The sequence below is a fragment of the Pleurodeles waltl genome, chromosome 1_2, assembly GCF_031143425.1.
Source record: "Pleurodeles waltl isolate 20211129_DDA chromosome 1_2, aPleWal1.hap1.20221129, whole genome shotgun sequence".
NCBI lineage: Eukaryota > Metazoa > Chordata > Amphibia > Caudata > Salamandridae > Pleurodeles > Pleurodeles waltl.
The window spans coordinates 465,258,328-465,278,041 of NC_090437.1; positions in this window are offsets into that span (position 1 = coordinate 465,258,328).

Below are 19,714 nucleotides of genomic sequence, written 5' to 3' on the forward strand. Positions count from 1 at the left end.
TTCTTAAATATGCCACTATGGGCCATATGTACGAACACATTTTCCCATTGACACAGAATGGAAAAAAAAACCTTTGCTACATCTGGTCCTATGTTTGGGAAGGAGCAGCAGCATGATCCTCTCAGGACAAATTCTGTAAGCCAAACTTTGCCTTGTACATGTTCATAGTTTTATACTACCCTGTCCAAGATGGCCCCAAATCTAGCAAGAAGGGGAGTTCTCATGAGATTTTGCTAAATAGGTAGGAAACCAGGGAGAGGGTGGTTATGATGGATCCCAGGAGCAATGTGAGCAAAATAATTTGTTGCAGTACTCCACCCCACGAGCTTTGGAGAGCCAAATCAAGGGGAATGGGGAGGTGGAAGTGCCAGGGGGAATTCTATGGACACACACACGGCTCTACAAGGGTCAAACAGGAGCGGTCTAGGGGGTCACCATTGATGGCAATGACAAGCACCAAAGGAGAAAGTGGTTGGGTTAGGACTGGACTAGGGGGTTATTCTGAAGGAGCACTGGGTAGAAGGTGACTGGTAGGGCTACTGCCTCCATAATGGATCCCAGACTCGGGGGACATTTTTCAACACCTATAGTGTTAATATGACAACTGACTAAGGACTCGGTTAAAACTCATTTGAAAAATTGCTTCTCGTCATAACGCCTTCATTTATGGTTCCGTTGTATTTGATCAAGACACATCAGAGTTCAGTGTGTAGCTTATCAGACTCTTTTTGGTTTGGTCCACTGGGAATTTACTAGCCTTTCCCTGTGGTCACTGGGTCACTGCATTCTTTTATTTTTCCTGGCAGATATCTCAGCCATGAATTGATCATGACTATAGTTTTAGCGATTCAGACGTAACTGTTTCAAAACACAAGGTGCTACAAGCGTATGGGGGAGGAGTGAAAAAAGACAATGAAGAAAGCCAGGGGCGTAGCTTTAGGGGGGTAGTTGGGCTGTGACACCCCCCACAAAAAAATTATTTTATAGTAAATAGCTGGAAACAAGTGCTTTCAGTTGGGTATAATGAAATGTCTGTTGGATTTCACATGACCATTTTAAATGCCCACATTAACAAAAACACACACATAAACACATACACACTCTCCCTGTCTCTCTTCTGAAGGCTTGAAAAATGTGGATTAATTTGAAAAACATTGTGTTTTAAGGGCCCCTACCAATGCACCCTCCTGTTTGTTTCCACTGCCTCTGAAGCCTCCCATGTTGTGTTCTATGCTTCTCATATAATGGTGGTCATTATGATCCTGGCAGTCTGACAACCAGGGTTAACATGGCGGTACCACTGCCAACAGGCTCGCAGTAATGACCGCCAAATAATGACCATGGTGGTGAACCCTCCCAAAGACAGCCAATGTACCACACCAACCGCCAGCGTGGTACAAACACTGAACACATCTACAGGCAGGCTAATGACCAGGATACACCCACCATTCTATGACACAGCACACCACCAGGATTTCCAGCCAGGTAGCAATGACACCAAAAACCTGGTGGAAACACATCATATAAAGGGAGACACACACCTCCAGGACCACACAGGAGTCGGTGGCCGCCAAAGGCACCAAGGGAAGAGAGTTAGGTAGAAATGTATCAGATTAAGTAGTGTTTTGATTTTAAGTCTAGCATTAGCCAATACACTTTATTGGAATTATAATAATAATACACTTGTTTTCAGGGGCTTTGAGCCAGCCCTTTTCATCCATTGGTCTGTTAAAGTGTCATTCACATTTTTCTTCTTCTCACTACACCATACAGTGTGAGAAAATTGCTGAGCCCCCATCAGCCACTGGAAAAACCTCACTTCGAGTGATATGGCATTCAGCCTTTTCACAAGAAGCACATCTACACAGAAAGTTGTTTTCTTTAGTGCCAGGGACTACTATGGCAATGAGTTTTGGGAGATCAAAAGTACTTTTTTACTTTTAGACATTCGATTTCTTTTTTTACAAAGACAAAAAGCTGAAAGCCAACACAACACCGGCTGTGTGAATGTTTTTTTAAAATATATTATTTGTAAATATGGCCTTATAGCCTGCCGTAGAAGGTTGTACCAGCCGTTAAAGGCCTGCTCCAGCATTAAAGGCCTGAGCCGAAGGCCTTTAACAAGGGAGAGGGACTTTCATGCTGGTATACCCCATTAGAACATTCCGGCACTATAGGGTAGAATGTTCTAATAAATAAAACAAAGGCTTCATGAAGTCAGAGGGGATTTCAGTCCACTCTGGCTCTGTGAGGCCTTTGTTCTCAGCTCTTGGTATCAGAGAACAAATATTGGAATGCTGGAGCTCTGAGCTTTTACCGACCATTAGAAGCCCACTCCAGTTTTTCCAGAGGAGCTCTTAACATTCCAATGTTCTAAAGTGCTAAACAGCCACAACAATACTCTCACCATAGTTCTCTTACAATGGAAGCAACAGACATATTAGACACTGAATTACAAGTAAATTGCTGTTGAAGACAAAAACCATCAACAACTACGGGCAAAAATGGCTTTATCAATGCTTGTTCATGTTTTCTATTCTCCCAGTCAACAAGAGAATCATCCTCAAACTCCTCACCCACACTCACAAAGCATTGCACAATACCAGACCAGAATACCTCAACAGATGGCTCTCCTTCTACACCCCGACCTGGCATGTCTGCCAACCTCGCCCTCACAACCATCCCACGCATCCGCAGAACTGCAACCGGCGGCAGATCATTCTCGCACCTCGCCGCCAACACGTGGAACACTCTTCCCACCCACCTGCTTCAGACCAAAGACCTCCTTACCTTCAGGAGACTTCTCAAGACCTGACTGTTCAAGCAGTAACAGCACCCCCTTGCCCCAACCTCAGTGCCTTGAGACCATCACTGGTGAGTAGTGTGATTTTACAAATTCCTGATTGATTGACTGATTGATTGTACTATTTGGCTGGTGAACAATGGTCAGCTGAGAGTATTACTGTTTACTAGTTGTAAAGTCTCCTAGTGTTGGTTCTCCTGTTTGGGTGAGGTTATGCCCTTTAAATTAACATTTATGTTCTCCTTCTTTTAAACTGCGATATCTACATTAAAGTTGCATGTCAGAAAACTAAAAATGTATTTTTCTTGTGTCACTCATCAACAAGGTGAGAAATAGACTGTTTTTTTGTTACAACTTACACTTTTGTTGTAACTTACACTTTTGTGGTAACTCCAGCAATACACATGGCCAAAACCTCCCATAGAAACTAATGGAGGTAGAGACTTACTACAAATGTGTAAGTTATTATAAAAGTGTGTTACTACAAAATTGCAGCTTGTGAATACGAAGAAGTAGTAAACACCCAAAAGTGTAAATTACTACCAATTTGCAGTTTCTGAATAACTCTTTGTAGTAAGTTTTGTAGTATTACTGTAATGCTACAAAATTAACTACAAAGTTGAGTTTGTAAATCAGTCCGATGATCGTCCTACTCTACCGCCCTCTCTTTATTTCACATGCAGTCACATCTCTCACCTTAACACTTTTCTGTTCATGCTCATTTCTCTCCATCCTCTGATATCCTGTTTACTCTATCCTCACTCCCCTCAAGCTCATCCTGACACACACACACACACACACACACACAGGACCGAGGCAAATATAACTGCATTCTTAGTTTTTTGATACACCTGTTTAAAAGTATGTAAACGCACTATGAGGACCAGTCCTCACAGTGCACTGGTCCTCTCAAAGATAGTGTTTGCCTGGGTGTCTCAGGGTTAACCCACAATATAAGGACCGATCCACTCCTCACAGCGTGAGTTACACATGCCCACACACACAAACAAACACACACACATGCACAAATTACTCTTCCTGACATAGTAATTTAGTATTTGTTTAATAATCATCATACAGGCCCTCATTACAACTTTGGCGGGCGGCAACCGCCGCCCTCCAAGTTATAACCGCTGCACGGCTGCCAATGCGGCCGCACTTCCGCAGTGGCCATTTCAACATCCCAGCTGGGCCGGAGGGCGGAAACCAAGTTTCCGCCCGCTGGCCCAGCGGGGATGTCAGCCGCAACACAGGGACCAGCTCCAAATGGAGTCGGCGGTGTTGCGGCGGTGCGACGGGTGGAGTTGCACCCGTCACACTTTTCACTGTCTGCTATGCAGACAGTGAAAAGCTCCATGGGGCAGTACAGGGGCCCCAAGGGGCCCCGCGACTCCCCTTTCCGCCAGTCTTTTCATGGCGGTTCCTACTGTCATGAACAGGCTGGCGGGAGGGGGACTCGTAATCCCCTGGGCGGCACTGCAAGCAGACAGTGAAAAGCTCCATGGGGCAGTGGCAGGGGGCCCCTGCACTTCCCTTTCCTCCAGTCTTTTCATGGCGGTTCCTACCGCCATGAAAAGGCTGGCGGGAGGGGGACTCCTAATCCCCTGGGCCGCCGGGACCAAAGTGGCGGTAAACCGCCGGTCCCAGCGGTGCGACCATTTTCCATCGATTGCACCGCCAGCCTGTTGGCGGTGCATCCAACGAAACAGCCCTGGCGGTCTTTGACCGCCAGGGTTGTAATGAGGGCCATAGTTACTTAAAACCTTACATGAGGTGATAAAACAAAAGTCAATTAGCAAACATTAATACTAAAGATACAAATACTTAAAATATCTAAAATGACTTGACTCGGTAGCTGGCTTTGGAGGCCAGGAAGGCATTGCGTCCTTTGTTGAAAACAGTCTGAATTTAGCCATTCATGGCTTCAAGGAGATAGCTCTGTGGGGTTACATTTTTGTAGTTGTTGCTACACATCTATGCATGACTGCGTTTGAAAAGCATTCCTTGTCCTGCTTCCAAGACAGAAACTGTTTGCAAAGCATTCCTTGTCCTGCTTCCAAGACAGAAACTTTGCTTGTTTGTTCATTGCTAGTCTAAAAGTATGGTGTGATATTGACAGATCACACAGGTGCTGCACAGACAGTGTTCTCAAGACTTCACCGCCCACCTTAGTCCAATGATTTGAGTGGCTGTATTTCTGGATCTTCCTCCAGATGAGCAATTCCAGAGTATTCGATGGGCTTGCTTGAGCAGAAGACAGATACTTTAGGAGTGCCATGTGTTGCATTAGTTTTTGATCGAGAAGCCCAAATTTTAATCTGATTTGCACGAGTGAAGTTTATTGCGGGAGGTTTGCTCTGGGCGTTGTTGAGAAAACCATTTAGCTGCCCCGGGAAGGCCACTGATCCATAGAAAAGCATTGGAATCACTTTTGATTTCATTACTGTAACCGTGGGTTTCCAGGTTGGCATTAAAAATGTGCTGTGCAGGTTTTGAAAGGCTGTGATCAATGAGGCCAGGCACAGTTTCAGTGCGTTCAGGTGCAATTTGGGTGAGTGCCTCTCTTGTGGCCAAAACCCAAGATATTTGGCATCATTTTCCTTCCTTTTTATGCCTTTTCCCAAAGATTACTATTTTGGGTTTTTTCAAGGTTAACTAGAATCTGGTTTGTAGCACAGTAAGAAGCCAAGATGTCAAGCAGATTTTGTAGACCAATGGGTGTTAAGCTGCATATTGTAAAGATGTCATCAGGTTTTGTCCTAGCTTGGGGGAGGAGAGAATGTACTTCATCCAGTGCTGGGCCTAGGTCTGAAATGAACAGGTTGACTAGTGTTGGGGTGAGGACACGGCCCTGTTATAGGCCTCTGCCTGTGGGAATTGCTGTGGATATGCCTTTATTTGTGCCCAGGCTGACCTTTGTCCAGGTTCTGAGTACAGTTACTGTATTGCCCACAGGAGGATGTCTGGGATATTCCACGCAACCAGTTTGGGTCATAGCAAGTTCCTGTCCAATTGATCAAATGCTTTTCAAAAATCAATGAAACGTGTAGAGGAATTGCTTTTTCTAGTTCTGCTTTGAGATAAGCATACTGAGTGCCGCTAGATTGTCTGCCATACTCGAGCAAGGCTGAAAGCCGGTTTGGTTGCTTGCAAAACATCTTGTCTGCTACGTGCATTCCTCCAGTTCCTGAAGGATTCCTGCTAAGATCTTTGCCTCAACGTCTGATAGGGATTTTGGTGGGTAGCTATCCAGGGCCACGTGTGGGCCTTTTTTGTAAATCAAATGCAGAATTCACCCTCGCCAAGACTCTGGTATGCTGTTATTGCTTTAGGAGAAATTTAATAATTGGTCAAGTAGGCTACTCCAGAACCCTGGATCTTGCATGAATATTAAAGTGGGAACGACATTTGGACCAGGAACCCTGGAGCCTCTTATTGTCTTTATTTGTTTGGCAATGGTGATTTGAGACATAAACAGAGCCGTTGTCATTTTATAGTTTCGATGAAGGGGCGTCAATTCCTTGAAACTATATAGTGACTCAATGTACCTCAGCCAAGCGTACTGGGGGACGTTGATGCCTGTGCAAAGGGCCAGGCCACACTCTAATTGGTTTATCAGGTACCACAGTGGTTTACTGTTTTTTGCTTTTCAGGCGTGGAAAATTGTAATCTCTTGTTGTTCTTTCAGCGCACTTTTTGCTTTCCATATGAATTTCTTATATTCCTTCCTGATTTCTGTGAAAGTCAAAGCAGAGGCACCTGGCCATGCTGGTGGTGTGCAGATTTGGCGGCTTTTAGAGTATGCTTCTGCAGTTTGAGGGAGCTGTTCAACCATTTGTCGAGTGCCAGGCGTTGCCACTTGTTTGCTCCTAGTACCTTCTTTAGTCCTGACAGAACTTTTTCTCAATCAGCCACTGGATTTTGAAGTTTGCAGCTTTCTACTGGGATAAGGTTTTTCCAGGTAGCATATTTTGCTTGGGAGGCTTCTGCCCATCTTATTCTGTGTCATGCTGAACCCCGGTTTTGAAGCCCTATGTTATGCCTTTCCATGGCCTTCCCATTTTCATTTGTTTTCTGCCTTAAGGGGTAGGATGTTGCTTTCCCTGGATTCCTCTACTTCAAAAGCTGTAACCCTGTGGAAAAGCTAAAGGGATATAAAGTTTATCGTTGAGTCGGCTACTTTAGTTCTGCAGGTTGCTGCCATTGGCTGGTCTGTAATGAACCTTCCATTCGAAGTGCTGAGGACCATTGCTTCCAAAATTTTAAATAAGTGGTGGTCGGCAATGTTGGTTTTGTGTGTTTCAAAACTTGCTCTGGTATGTGCCAGTCATCATCCAGTGCACAGGCCTCTGTATCGTTCTCCAGGTGGTCGGCAAAAGTTAAGTTGAAGCCTCCAGTCACTATCCACTGAGTGACGGCACTTGAGTTCCTGCAGAGGTTGCTCTACTGCCTCAATGGACTTTGGTCTGTGAGCATTCTTAGGGTTCAAATAAATGTTTACTATCAACGCACAGGTTTCATTTGCCTCTACTTTCCAATTTTAATGGTTGTTGCTTGTATAAGCGGTGAGTCCAGGTCCAGGTCTTCTGCAATTATATGTTTATCAGAGGTCACATATGTCCTCAAGTCCCCTTTTTGGCCTGCCTTTGCCTCTGTTTTTTTCAACAGGTTTGCAGAATTGCACATAGCGCTGGATGGGGACTTCACCAGTGCTCCACGTCTCTTGGAGGCATATCATGCCGTGCAAGCATAAGTAGGTTTCAAACATTTGGTCAGGGGAATTTTGTTTATCCCTGAGATGTTGCATGAAATTAAGGGGAGCTTTTCTTTGTGACCCAGGGCTCTATTTCCCTTTAACGGCTTACTGCTAGGGACGACCCTGCACAGTGGTTGCTGGCCAGTTGGTGCATGTGCTCCCAGCGGATGTGTGTGCTAGAGATTGGGTTTTTAGCCTAGTAGGAAAAGTTACTCTAAATGTTGCTGTATGTATATTGTATTTTTAAACAAGCAAAGTGCAGTAGGCCCAACAGAAAACGCATCAATCCCTAAAATTTAATCACAGTGTGTATAAACAGGTGTGTATAAACAAAACATTATAAGGTGAAGTGTAGTGTGCACTACCAACAAAGTTCCTACTGCACAAAGGAACCAAAAGGATAAAACACCAATACAAGAAAATGGGTTGTGCACCACTATCAGTTGTCAATCACGAATAATAATTAAACTAGTCAAGTGTAATTACGAATTAAATTTAAGCAAGAGAGAAAGTTTCATCAGATAGATTACAATTCTGGTTACAATTCAACCTCTAGTCATAAGTGGTGCATAAAACCAACAAGGGAAAAAATAGAAAAGAAAGAATTCGCAAAAAAATCGAAAGAGGTGATTTTTAAAGATTTTTGCGTTAGTGGCAAGAAAATGTGCTCGAAGAAAACATGCCGTATAGACTGTAATAAATATGATAGTTGCAGTAATCCCTGCACCATGATAGTGCCAACATCACCATCACAAAATGTTAAGTGAACCATCACCAAGATATAATAACTAAAAACTGAGTAAGACTTAAATAAAAAAGTAGTGAGATGAAAGCTAGGTGAAGATAAAAGTAATAAGAATACGTGTAAGGAAGAAGGGGGGGGATAGGGAAAAGGATAATATACTTGGAAAAAGCACATACCAAGTAGTTGGTTCCAAAGTAGGTTCAAGAATCAATGTATAAGATAAGTATAAACACGAACAAAGATTCAATGGGCTAAAAATAAAAAGAGTTGAAAAAATTGAAAAAACGGTACATGTGTCAAAAAGAAGTAATATAATGTGGGCAAAGTCCCACAAAAGTCAATTAAAATATGTTAACGCGACTATATAAATAAATCGAAGGGCTGTGGTCCAGCCTTACCTAAATTATGTAAATCCAAATTGTTTATACGTTGCAAGTTGTAACCGGCCGGATTTTCCAAATGAAAGGAGAAATGTGAGACGGGCCCGGTCGCGTTGCCACCCGTCGGGTAAAGTGAAGTAAGTAGCGCGTCCAAGTTTAGAGGAAATGCCGGCAAGAATTGCCGAACATTTATGACAAACATCGTGCGTGAGGAGGAGTATAAACACAGAAAAAGGACTATGCCCAAAAAGCGGCATAGTACGGATAATTTAAGTGGCGGCCATTTTGGAGTAGACAAAGCAATTATGTGGTATAATAGTAAGTGAATTGAAATGGACAAACGCTATATATTTGAAAAGTAATTACCATAATTAGGTAATGAAAAAGTATATTGAGAGGGCAGAGAAGAAAAACCAAAAGAGGGTAAAAGAAAAAGCGGAAAAATAGGCATAGAGAAAAGTGAGGGGAAGACACTAAAGATCAGGGGAGCAAGCCATTAACTGTGCAAAGTAAAAATAGTGAAGCAGCAACAAAAAGAAACCCAAAAAGAGATGTCATAGACAATAATATTACAGTGAAAAAGATGACAAGAGTAGGCCAATGGCCTCTAGTATAATGTAATCTCAATTTTACAAAAAATAGGTCTATTAGCATCCAATGAGCATGTACATGCAGACAATATACTATCAGGAAGTAATATCAAGACATGTAATTTAAACCCTAGTACAGTCACAATACAATGGTTGAAGTTTACATGTGAAGAGACAGTATTTAAGCCTCTATTGTTTTCGCCATTGTTTTGAAAGAAAGTACTAATATTCAGTACTCCACTCGTACACTATTAGTGTATATATTATACAGCAATACCATTACAAGAAATGATGAGATTCGTGATCAGTGTTGTGTCCCAACTCGACCGTGCGTAAACGGCAGATCCATGCCGCTTCTTGTTTGCGTAGTTGCCGTTCTCTGTTGCCCCCCCTAGGGTTCAATGGGATATGATCAATCCCATGAAATGAAATTACATTATCACATAGGTGTGTCGATGTCATATGTGATGATAATGGATACCTAATATCGTTGTTCCTAATGGCTCGTATATGCTCCTGTATTCGATGTTTGAGCTGTCTTTTAGTGCTTCCCACATAGATTTTGTTGCATGTACATTTTAGAATATAAATTACAAATTTGGTGTTACAATTAATAAAATGTTTGATAGTAAAAACCCCTGTGTTGTTATAACAGAAGGTACTAGTTTTATCCAAACCAAAAATACAAACATTACATTCATGACATGTGTAAAAGCCCAGAGGCTTGGTCGGAAGCCAAGTTGAAGGATTAGGTACAGATACATAACTGGGACAAAGCAAGTTTCTCAATGTCATACCTCTTCGATAAGTTATTCGAGGTGTTTCGGGAAGAATCCCTTTGAGTCCATGTAAATCAGTAAGTAAATGCCAATGGCGTTTAAGTATTTTGTAGATGCCCTGGCTGTGGGCCGTGTATCTGGTTACAAAAGACAGACGTTCATTAGTTGAATTCTTTTTACTTTTAGGTTTTAATGACAACGTGTCCTTTCTGGATATACTCATGATACATTGTTCTGCAGTACAAAGAATCTGGTTCTTGTAACCTCTATTGATAAATCTTTGTTTCACAAGTCTAATTTGTTCGCGAAATAGATCTTCAGTGCTGCAATTTCTGCGCATACGTATCATTTCACCAAAAGGAATATTGTTAATAGTAGAAGACGGATGTGCACTTGTTGCATGTAAAAGACTATTGCAAGACGTAGATTTCCTGTACAAGACACTCTGAATAGAGTTATTGTGAATAAAAAATCTTATATCCAAAAATTCAATACTGTCCTTACTATAATGAAGACTAAGTCTGACATTATAAGGATTATCATTAAGAAATGCATGATACGAAGTAAGTTGCTGAATGGATCCATTCCAAATTAAAATAATGTCATCTATATACCTCCCCCAGAATACAATAAATTCAGTCCAAGGAGAGGCATGTTTACCCCATGCATGTATTTTTTCGAACCAGCCCATAAAGAGACAGGCATATGAAGGGGCAAATTTGGAACCCATCGCTGTCCCTTGTATTTGTTGAAACCATTTAGTATTGTGTAAAAAGTAATTTTTAGATAGGATTATGTCAATCATATCCAGAAGCATTTGATTGTGGTCATAATGTTCTGCAGAACGAGTATTGAGAAATGAAAGGACCGCCAGCAAACCAAATGGTTTTTGAATACAGGTATAGAGACTATTGACGTCCATTGTGACAAATAAAAGGTCATCAGACCAAGGAAAATCTTCAAATTTATTCAGGATATCCTTACTATCCTGTATATATGAAGGGAGATTACAAACAAACTTTTGTAGAAAAATATCCACAAATTCCGATATTCTCTCTGTAGGGGAATCAATCCCAGATATGATAGGTCTACCCGGTGGAAACAAACCTTCTTTGTGGATTTTTGGAAGAATATGGATACAAGGATATCTTGGATATTTAACAAGTAAGTATTTGTATTCGTGATCAGATAAAAGACCCTGTTCATGCCATCCCCATAGTTTGTTGTTAATGAATTCAGACAGTTCAAAAATAGGGTTACTGGTAAGACATTTATAACATGTTGTGTCAGCTAACTGTCTATCAATTTCATGCATGTAATCACTTGTGTTCATAATGACTACATTTCCACCTTTATCGGCCTCACGAATTACAATTGATCGGTCTTTCCTAAGACTAGTTAGAGCCTTCCGTTCTCCAATGGACAAATTGTCAATTTTCCGCCAGTTAGTATAAGGAACACCCAAAAGTTTATATAGGTCAGATGATACCTTGTCCGAAAATAAATCAATATTATTATGTACAATATTGGGTATAAATTTAGAACGTGGTCTTAGACCACTGGTAACGTTGAGATCCTCCATAATTCCTAAATCTGTCCTAATATTTTCAATGTCTGTCTCGCTGCCATTTTGTAAAGACATCAGCAATTGTATATCGTACAAATCCGATATAGATTCAGTCACTGCCTGGGTATTAACAATAGTGGTGTCAATGAGCGGTGATATAGAGGTTTCACTATTGGTAGTCCCCCCAGTGCGAGTAGAAAAATAGTTTCTTAATTTCAGTAGGCGAGTAAATTTAAATAGATCAACAAAAATTTCTACCTGATCATTAGTTTGAGTTGGGCAAAAGCCTAAGCCCTTACTAAGTAAATTGCATTCAGTAACATCCAGGGAACGATCGGATAGATTGACAATGGTCAGATCTCCTCCAAGTTCATTACTGTCAAGGGCGGTGGGTCTTAGTCTTTCTTCGAGCGGGTGCGAACCCCTTGTTTTTCTAAACTTTTTTCTCCATTGTTTCCCACCCCTTCTGGTCTTATTTCTCTTCGGTTTGTTTTGGTTCCAAGACGTAGTCGTTCCATTTCGACTAAAAAACTGTTAGCTGAACTGTGGGGAACTTGTTTGGAAGGTTCACTGTCCTGTAAGGTGCTACTATCAATAGAGGACATAGAGCCGCCACTGGAGAGATCAGTATCATTTGTGAATCTGTCACTATTGGTGCGTGATCCAGAAATCTTCACATTATCGTATTTGCGAGCAAAAGTGTAAATTCTGCCAAGTTTATAGTCAAGATCATCACGCTTGACTTTACGTAATTTTTTATCACGAAGATAGATTTGATAGTCCTCAACTATTTTATGGAGAATCTCATAGTTCTTATTTATTAAATCTTTTTGAGAAACTCCATCAATTTCCCTTTCTAATGTTTCAATATCATCTTGTAGTTTAGCCACTTTTTTGTCAATATGTTTAATTAAAATACGCATCATATTAAATGATGCATTCTGCAAATTGTCCTCCCAATCCTTGAGTGCTTCATCATCTAAATCCTCATATGTAGGGAATATTAAGATTCTAAGACCTCGAGGTATCTTCTTGTTATCTAAATACTTTTGTAATGTAATCCCATCCCACCACCTAGCTAATTCCTGTTTTTTTAATTTTTCTAATTTTTGGAATTTAACTTTTAGACTGTCCGTCTGCCGAAAAAGTGTGTTCATTGTGCTAGGACATGTTGAATGCGAATTAAATTTAAGCAAGAGAGAAAGTTTCATCAGATAGATTACAATTCTGGTTACAAGTCAACCTCTAGTCATAAGTGGTGGATAAAACCAACAAGGGAAAAAATAGAAAAGAAAGAATTCGCAAAAAAATCGAAAGAGGTGATTTTTAAAGATTTTTGCGTTAGTGGCAAGAAAATGTGCTCGAAGAAAACTATCTATCTGATGAAACTTTCTCTCTTGCTTAAATTTAATTCGTAATTACACTTGACTAGTGTAATTATTATTCGTGATTGACAACTGATAGTGGTGCACAACCCATTTTCTTGTATTGGTGTTTTATCCTTTTGGTTCCTTTGTGCAGTAGGAACTTTGTTGGTAGTGCACACTACACTTCACCTTATAATGTTTTGTTTATACACACCTGTTTATACACACTGTGATTAAATTTTAGGGATTGATGCGTTTTCTGTTGGGCCTACTGCACTTTGCTTGTTTAAAGTTACCTTTAAGGCCTGCACGCACTCCCTAACATATTTGAACATGTCACGATTCAAGGATAACCGTGAAGAACTGGCAAGGGAGCTTTTTACACATTCAACATGTCCTAGCACAATGAACACACTTTTACGGCAGACGGACAGTCTAAAAGTTAAATTCCAAAAATTCGAAAAATTAAAAAAACAGGAATTAGCTAGGTGGTGGGATGGGATTACATTACAAAAGTATTTAGATAACAAGAAGATACCTCGAGGTCTTAGAATCTTAATATTCCCTACATATGAGGATTTAGATGATGAAGCACTCAAGGATTGGGAGGACAATTTGCAGAATGCATCATTTAATATGATGCGTATTTTAATTAAACATATTGACAAAAAAGTGGCTAAACTACAAGATGATATCGAAACATTAGAAAGGGAAATTGATGGAGTTTCTCAAAAAGATTTAATAAATAAGAACTATGAGATTCTCCATAAAATAGTTGAGGACTATCAAATCTATCTTCGTGATAAAAAATTACGTAAAGTCAAGCGTGATGATCTTGACTATAAACTTGGCAGAATTTACACTTTTGCTCGCAAATACGATAATGTGAAGATTTCTGGATCACGCACCAATAGTGACAGATTCACAAATGATACTGATCTCTCCAGTGGCGGCTCTATGTCCTCTATTGATAGTAGCACCTTACAGGACAGTGAACCTTCCAAACAAGTTCCCCACAGTTCAGCTAACAGTTTTTTAGTCGAAATGGAACGACTACGTCTTGGAACCAAAACAAACCGAAGAGAAATAAGACCAGAAGGGGTGGGAAACAATGGAGAAAAAAGTTTAGGAAAACAAGGGGTTCGCACCCGCTCGAAGAAAGACTAAGACCCACCGCCCTTGACAGTAATGAACTTGGAGGAGATCTGACCATTGTCAATCTATCCGATCGTTCCCTGGATGTTACTGAATGCAATTTACTTAGTAAGGGCTTAGGCTTTTGCCCAACTCAAACTAATGATCAGGTAGAAATTTTTGTTGATCTATTTAAATTTACTCGCCTACTGAAATTAAGAAACTATTTTTCTACTCGCACTGGGGGGACTACCAATAGTGAAACCTCTATATCACCGCTCATTGACACCACTATTGTTAATACCCAGGCAGTTACTGAATCTATATCGGATTTGTACGATATACAATTGCTGATGTCTTTACAAAATGGCAGCGAGACAGACATTGAAAATATTAGGACAGATTTAGGAATTATGGAGGATCTCAACGTTACCAGTGGTCTAAGACCACGTTCTAAATTTATACCCAATATTGTACATAATAATATTGATTTATTTTCGGACAAGGTATCATCTGACCTATATAAACTTTTGGGTGTTCCTTATACTAAATGGCGGAAAATTGACAATTTGTCCATTGGAGAACGGAAGGCTCTAACTAGTCTTAGGAAAGACCGATCAATTGTTATTCGTGAGGCCGATAAAGGTGGAAATGTAGTCATTATGAACACAAGTGATTACATGCATGAAATTGATAGACAGTTAGCTGACACAACATGTTATAAATGTCTTACCAGTAACCCTATTTTTGAACTGTCTGAATTCATTAACAACAAACTATGGGGATGGCATGAACAGGGTCTTTTATCTGATCACGAATACAAATACTTACTTGTTAAATATCCAAGATATCCTTGTATCCATATTCTTCCAAAAATCCACAAAGGTTTGTTTCCACCGGGTAGACCTATCATATCTGGGATTGATTCCCCTACAGAGAGAATATCGGAATTTGTGGATATTTTTCTACAAAAGTTTGTTTGTAATCTCCCTTCATATATACAGGATAGTAAGGATATCCTGAATAAATTTGAAGATTTTCCTTGGTCTGATGACCTTTTATTTGTCACAATGGACGTCAATAGTCTCTATACCTGTATTCAAAAACCATTTGGTTTGCTGGCGGTCCTTTCATTTCTCAATACTCGTTCTGCAGAACATTATGACCACAATCAAATGCTTCTGGATATGATTGACATAATCCTATCTAAAAATTACTTTTTACACAATACTAAATGGTTTCAACAAATACAAGGGACAGCGATGGGTTCCAAATTTGCCCCTTCATATGCCTGTCTCTTTATGGGCTGGTTCGAAAAAATACATGCATGGGGTAAACATGCCTCTCCTTGGACTGAATTTATTGTATTCTGGGGGAGGTATATAGATGACATTATTTTAATTTGGAATGGATCCATTCAGCAACTTACTTCGTATCATGCATTTCTTAATGATAATCCTTATAATGTCAGACTTAGTCTTCATTATAGTAAGGACAGTATTGAATTTTTGGATATAAGATTTTTTATTCACAATAACTCTATTCAGAGTGTCTTGTACAGGAAATCTACGTCTTGCAATAGTCTTTTACATGCAACAAGTGCACATCCGTCTTCTACTATTAACAATATTCCTTTTGGTGAAATGATACGTATGCGCAGAAATTGCAGCACTGAAGATCTATTTCGCGAACAAATTAGACTTGTGAAACAAAGATTTATCAATAGAGGTTACAAGAACCAGATTCTTTGTACTGCAGAACAACGTATCATGAGTATATCCAGAAAGGACACGTTGTCATTAAAACCTAAAAGTAAAAAGAATTCAACTAATGAACGTCTGTCTTTTGTAACCAGATACACGGCCCACAGCCAGGGCATCTACAAAATACTTAAACGCCATTGGCATTTACTTACTGATTTACATGGACTCAACGGGATTCTTCCCGAAACACCTCGAATAACTTATCGAAGAGGTATGACATTGAGAAACTTGCTTTGTCCCAGTTATGTATCTGTACCTAATCCTTCTACTTGGCTTCCGACCAAGCCTCTGGGCTTTTACACATGTCATGAATGTAATGTTTGTATTTTTGGTTTGGATAAAACTAGTACCTTCTGTTATAACAACACAGGGATTTTTACTATCAAACATTTTATTAATTGTAACACCAAATTTGTAATTTATATTCTAAAATGTACATGCAACAAAATCTATGTGGGAAGCACTAAAAGACAGCTCAAACATCGAATACAGGAGCATATACGAGCCATTAGGAACAACGATATTAGGTATCCATTATCATCACATATGACATCGACACACCTATGTGATAATGTAATTTCATTTCATGGGATTGATCATATCCCATTGAACCCTAGGGGGGGCAACAGAGAACGGCAACTACGCAAACAAGAAGCGGCATGGATTTGCCGTTTACGCACGGTCGAGTTGGGACACAACACTGATCACGAATTTCATCATTTCTTGTAATGGTATTGCTGTATAATATATACACTAATAGTGTACGAGTGGAGTACTGAATATTAGTACTTTCTTTCAAAACAATGGCGAAAACAATAGAGGCTTAAATACTGTCTCTTCACATGTAAACTTCAACCATTGTATTGTGACTGTACTAGGGTTTAAATTACATGTCTTGATATTACTTCCTGATAGTATATTGTCTGCATGTACATGCTCATTGGATGCTAATAGACCTATTTTTTGTAAAATTGAGATTACATTATACTAGAGGCCATTGGCCTACTCTTGTCATCTTTTTCACTGTAATATTATTGTCTATGACATCTCTTTTTGGGTTTCTTTTTGTTGCTGCTTCACTATTTTTACTTTGCACAGTTAATGGCTTGCTCCCCTGATCTTTAGTGTCTTCCCCTCACTTTTCTCTATGCCTATTTTTCCGCTTTTTCTTTTACCCTCTTTTGGTTTTTCTTCTCTGCCCTCTCAATATACTTTTTCATTACCTAATTATGGTAATTACTTTTCAAATATATAGCGTTTGTCCATTTCAATTCACTTACTATTATACCACATAATTGCTTTGTCTACTCCAAAATGGCCGCCACTTAAATTATCCGTACTATGCCGCTTTTTGGGCATAGTCCTTTTTCTGTGTTTATACTCCTCCTCACGCACGATGTTTGTCATAAATGTTCGGCAATTCTTGCCGGCATTTCCTCTAAACTTGGCCGCGCTACTTACTTCACTTTACCCGACGGGTGGCAACGCGACCGGGCCCGTCTCACGTTTCTCCTTTAATTTGGAAAATCCGGCCGGTTACAACTTGCAACGTATAAACAATTTGGATTTACATAATTTAGGTAAGGCTGGACCACAGCCCTTCGATTTATTTATATAGTCGCGTTAACATATTTTAATTGACTTTTGTGGGACTTTGCCCACATTATATTACTTCTTTTTGACACATGTACCGTTTTTTCAATTTTTTCAACTCTTTTTATTTTTAGCCCATTGAATCTTTGTTCGTGTTTATACTTATCTTATACATTGATTCTTGAACCTACTTTGGAACCAACTACTTGGTATGTGCTTTTTCCAAGTATATTATCCTTTTCCCTATCCCCCCCTTCTTCCTTACACGTATTCTTATTACTTTTATCTTCACCTAGCTTTCATCTCACTACTTTTTTATTTAAGTCTTACTCAGTTTTTAGTTATTATATCTTGGTGATGGTTCACTTAACATTTTGTGATGGTGATGTTGGCACTATCATGGTGCAGGGATTACTGCAACTATCATATTTATTACAGTCTATACGGCATGTTTTCTTCAAACACATTTTCTTGCCACTAACGCAAAAATCTTTAAAAATCACCTCTTTCGATTTTTTTGCGAATTCTTTCTTTTCTATTTTTTCCCTTGTTGGTTTTATCCACCACTTATGACTAGAGGTTAACTTGTAACCAGAATTGTAATCTATCTGATGAAACTTTCTCTCTTGCTTAAATTTAATTCGTAATTACACTTGACTAGTGTAATTATTATTCGTGATTGACAACTGATAGTGGTGCACAACCCATTTTCTTGTATTGATGTATATTGTATTGCTTGAGGGCACTTTCGCGCCTGCCAGTATTGAATATGTTTTTGTAATAGCTGGACTGTGAGTGCGGATAGTTTTCTGACCCTGGCAAACTCACTTGAATTCCCCATTCCTCAACAGAACTCTGTGTTGCAGGATGTGATCCTTAATCTTTGGGTTGATAAGACGTATTTCAGAGGATTCCCTGGATTCACTAGGGCCAAAGGATAGGAAGGATAGGATACTCAAGCCAGTACTGTTCATTTTATCAAGATCTGGAAGAGCTGCACAGATTTTTAGAATATTTGCTTTGTTCAGAATTGCCCAGGGATCCATGGAGTTGGAGGTGGGTTGAAAGATTACGTGGCCTTGGAAACTGAAGATAGTTCTGTCACAACGTTCATCATCCTGTTTTCTTGCAGATAACTTGTGCCTGAGCAGCTGTGTGCTAATGAAGGTTTTCATACTAAGGTAAAAGTTCTGTCTGTATCAAATTGAGGAGGGTCGGACGTTGTTGCTGAGTCGCGGATGCCGGGGTTGCGATGGGGAAGAAATAGGCACTGCACTTGGCCTTTTCTTAGTGAGTTAAGTACCGTGATTCTGCCTTTCATAGTAAGCCTCCTGAAAACTTACGTGAGCAAGCTAGGTACCTGCTGGGGGTATTTGTTTATCTGTGATGTTAGGGTCGGGTAACCTGTCCTGGAGTAGTTCTAGGGGGGCGTGCTGCCTTGTGCTACTCTCTGAGTGCTGATTATGTGGTTACAGTGCCTGATCTCTGTAAAATGAGCATCTGAGGGTTGAAGCGCTAGCGGGCTGTAGATATGCTATTCTGAGCTACCTCCGTCTTCGAGTAGCTGTTCTTCTGGCACCTTCCCTGGATGCTTTTTGCAAGGGTTGGAGAAAGCTCTGGTACTGACGTTAAGGTTTGGTTTTCATTCCAGGGATCCTCAGTGTCTGTGTTAGCTGAGATTGTCGTGTTTATAGTGTCCTTGATGTTGTTCTGAGTGTTCCCCCTTGTTTATGCTCGCTGTCCCAAGAAGTTTGTTCTTTAGCAAACTGATTAAGCTGGGCCTTGTTATTGAGCACCTGAGGGTTAAATTGGTAGCAAGCTGTAGATCTGCCTTTCTGAGCTGCCCCTGTCTCCAGGTGGCTGTTCTTCTGGCACCTTCCCTGGACGCTTTTTGCAAGGCTGCTCGGCAAGGGTTTGAAAAAGCTCTGATACTGACATTAAGGTTGGTGTTTTGTTCCAGGGATTGAGCAACTAAGGGTTGAATTGGTAGCAGGCTTGTAGATCTGCCTTTCTAAACAGCCCCCATCTCCAGGTGACTGTTCTTCTGGCACCTTCCCTGGACGCTTTTTGCAAGGCTGCTCGGCAAGGGTTCAAAAAAGCTCTGGTACTGACATTAAGGTTGGCGTTTTGTTCCAGGGATCATCAGTGTCTGTGTTAGCTGAGATTGTTGTGTTTTTAGTGTCCTTGATGTTGTCCTGAGTGTTCCCCCTCATTTATGCTCGCTGTCCCAAGAAGTT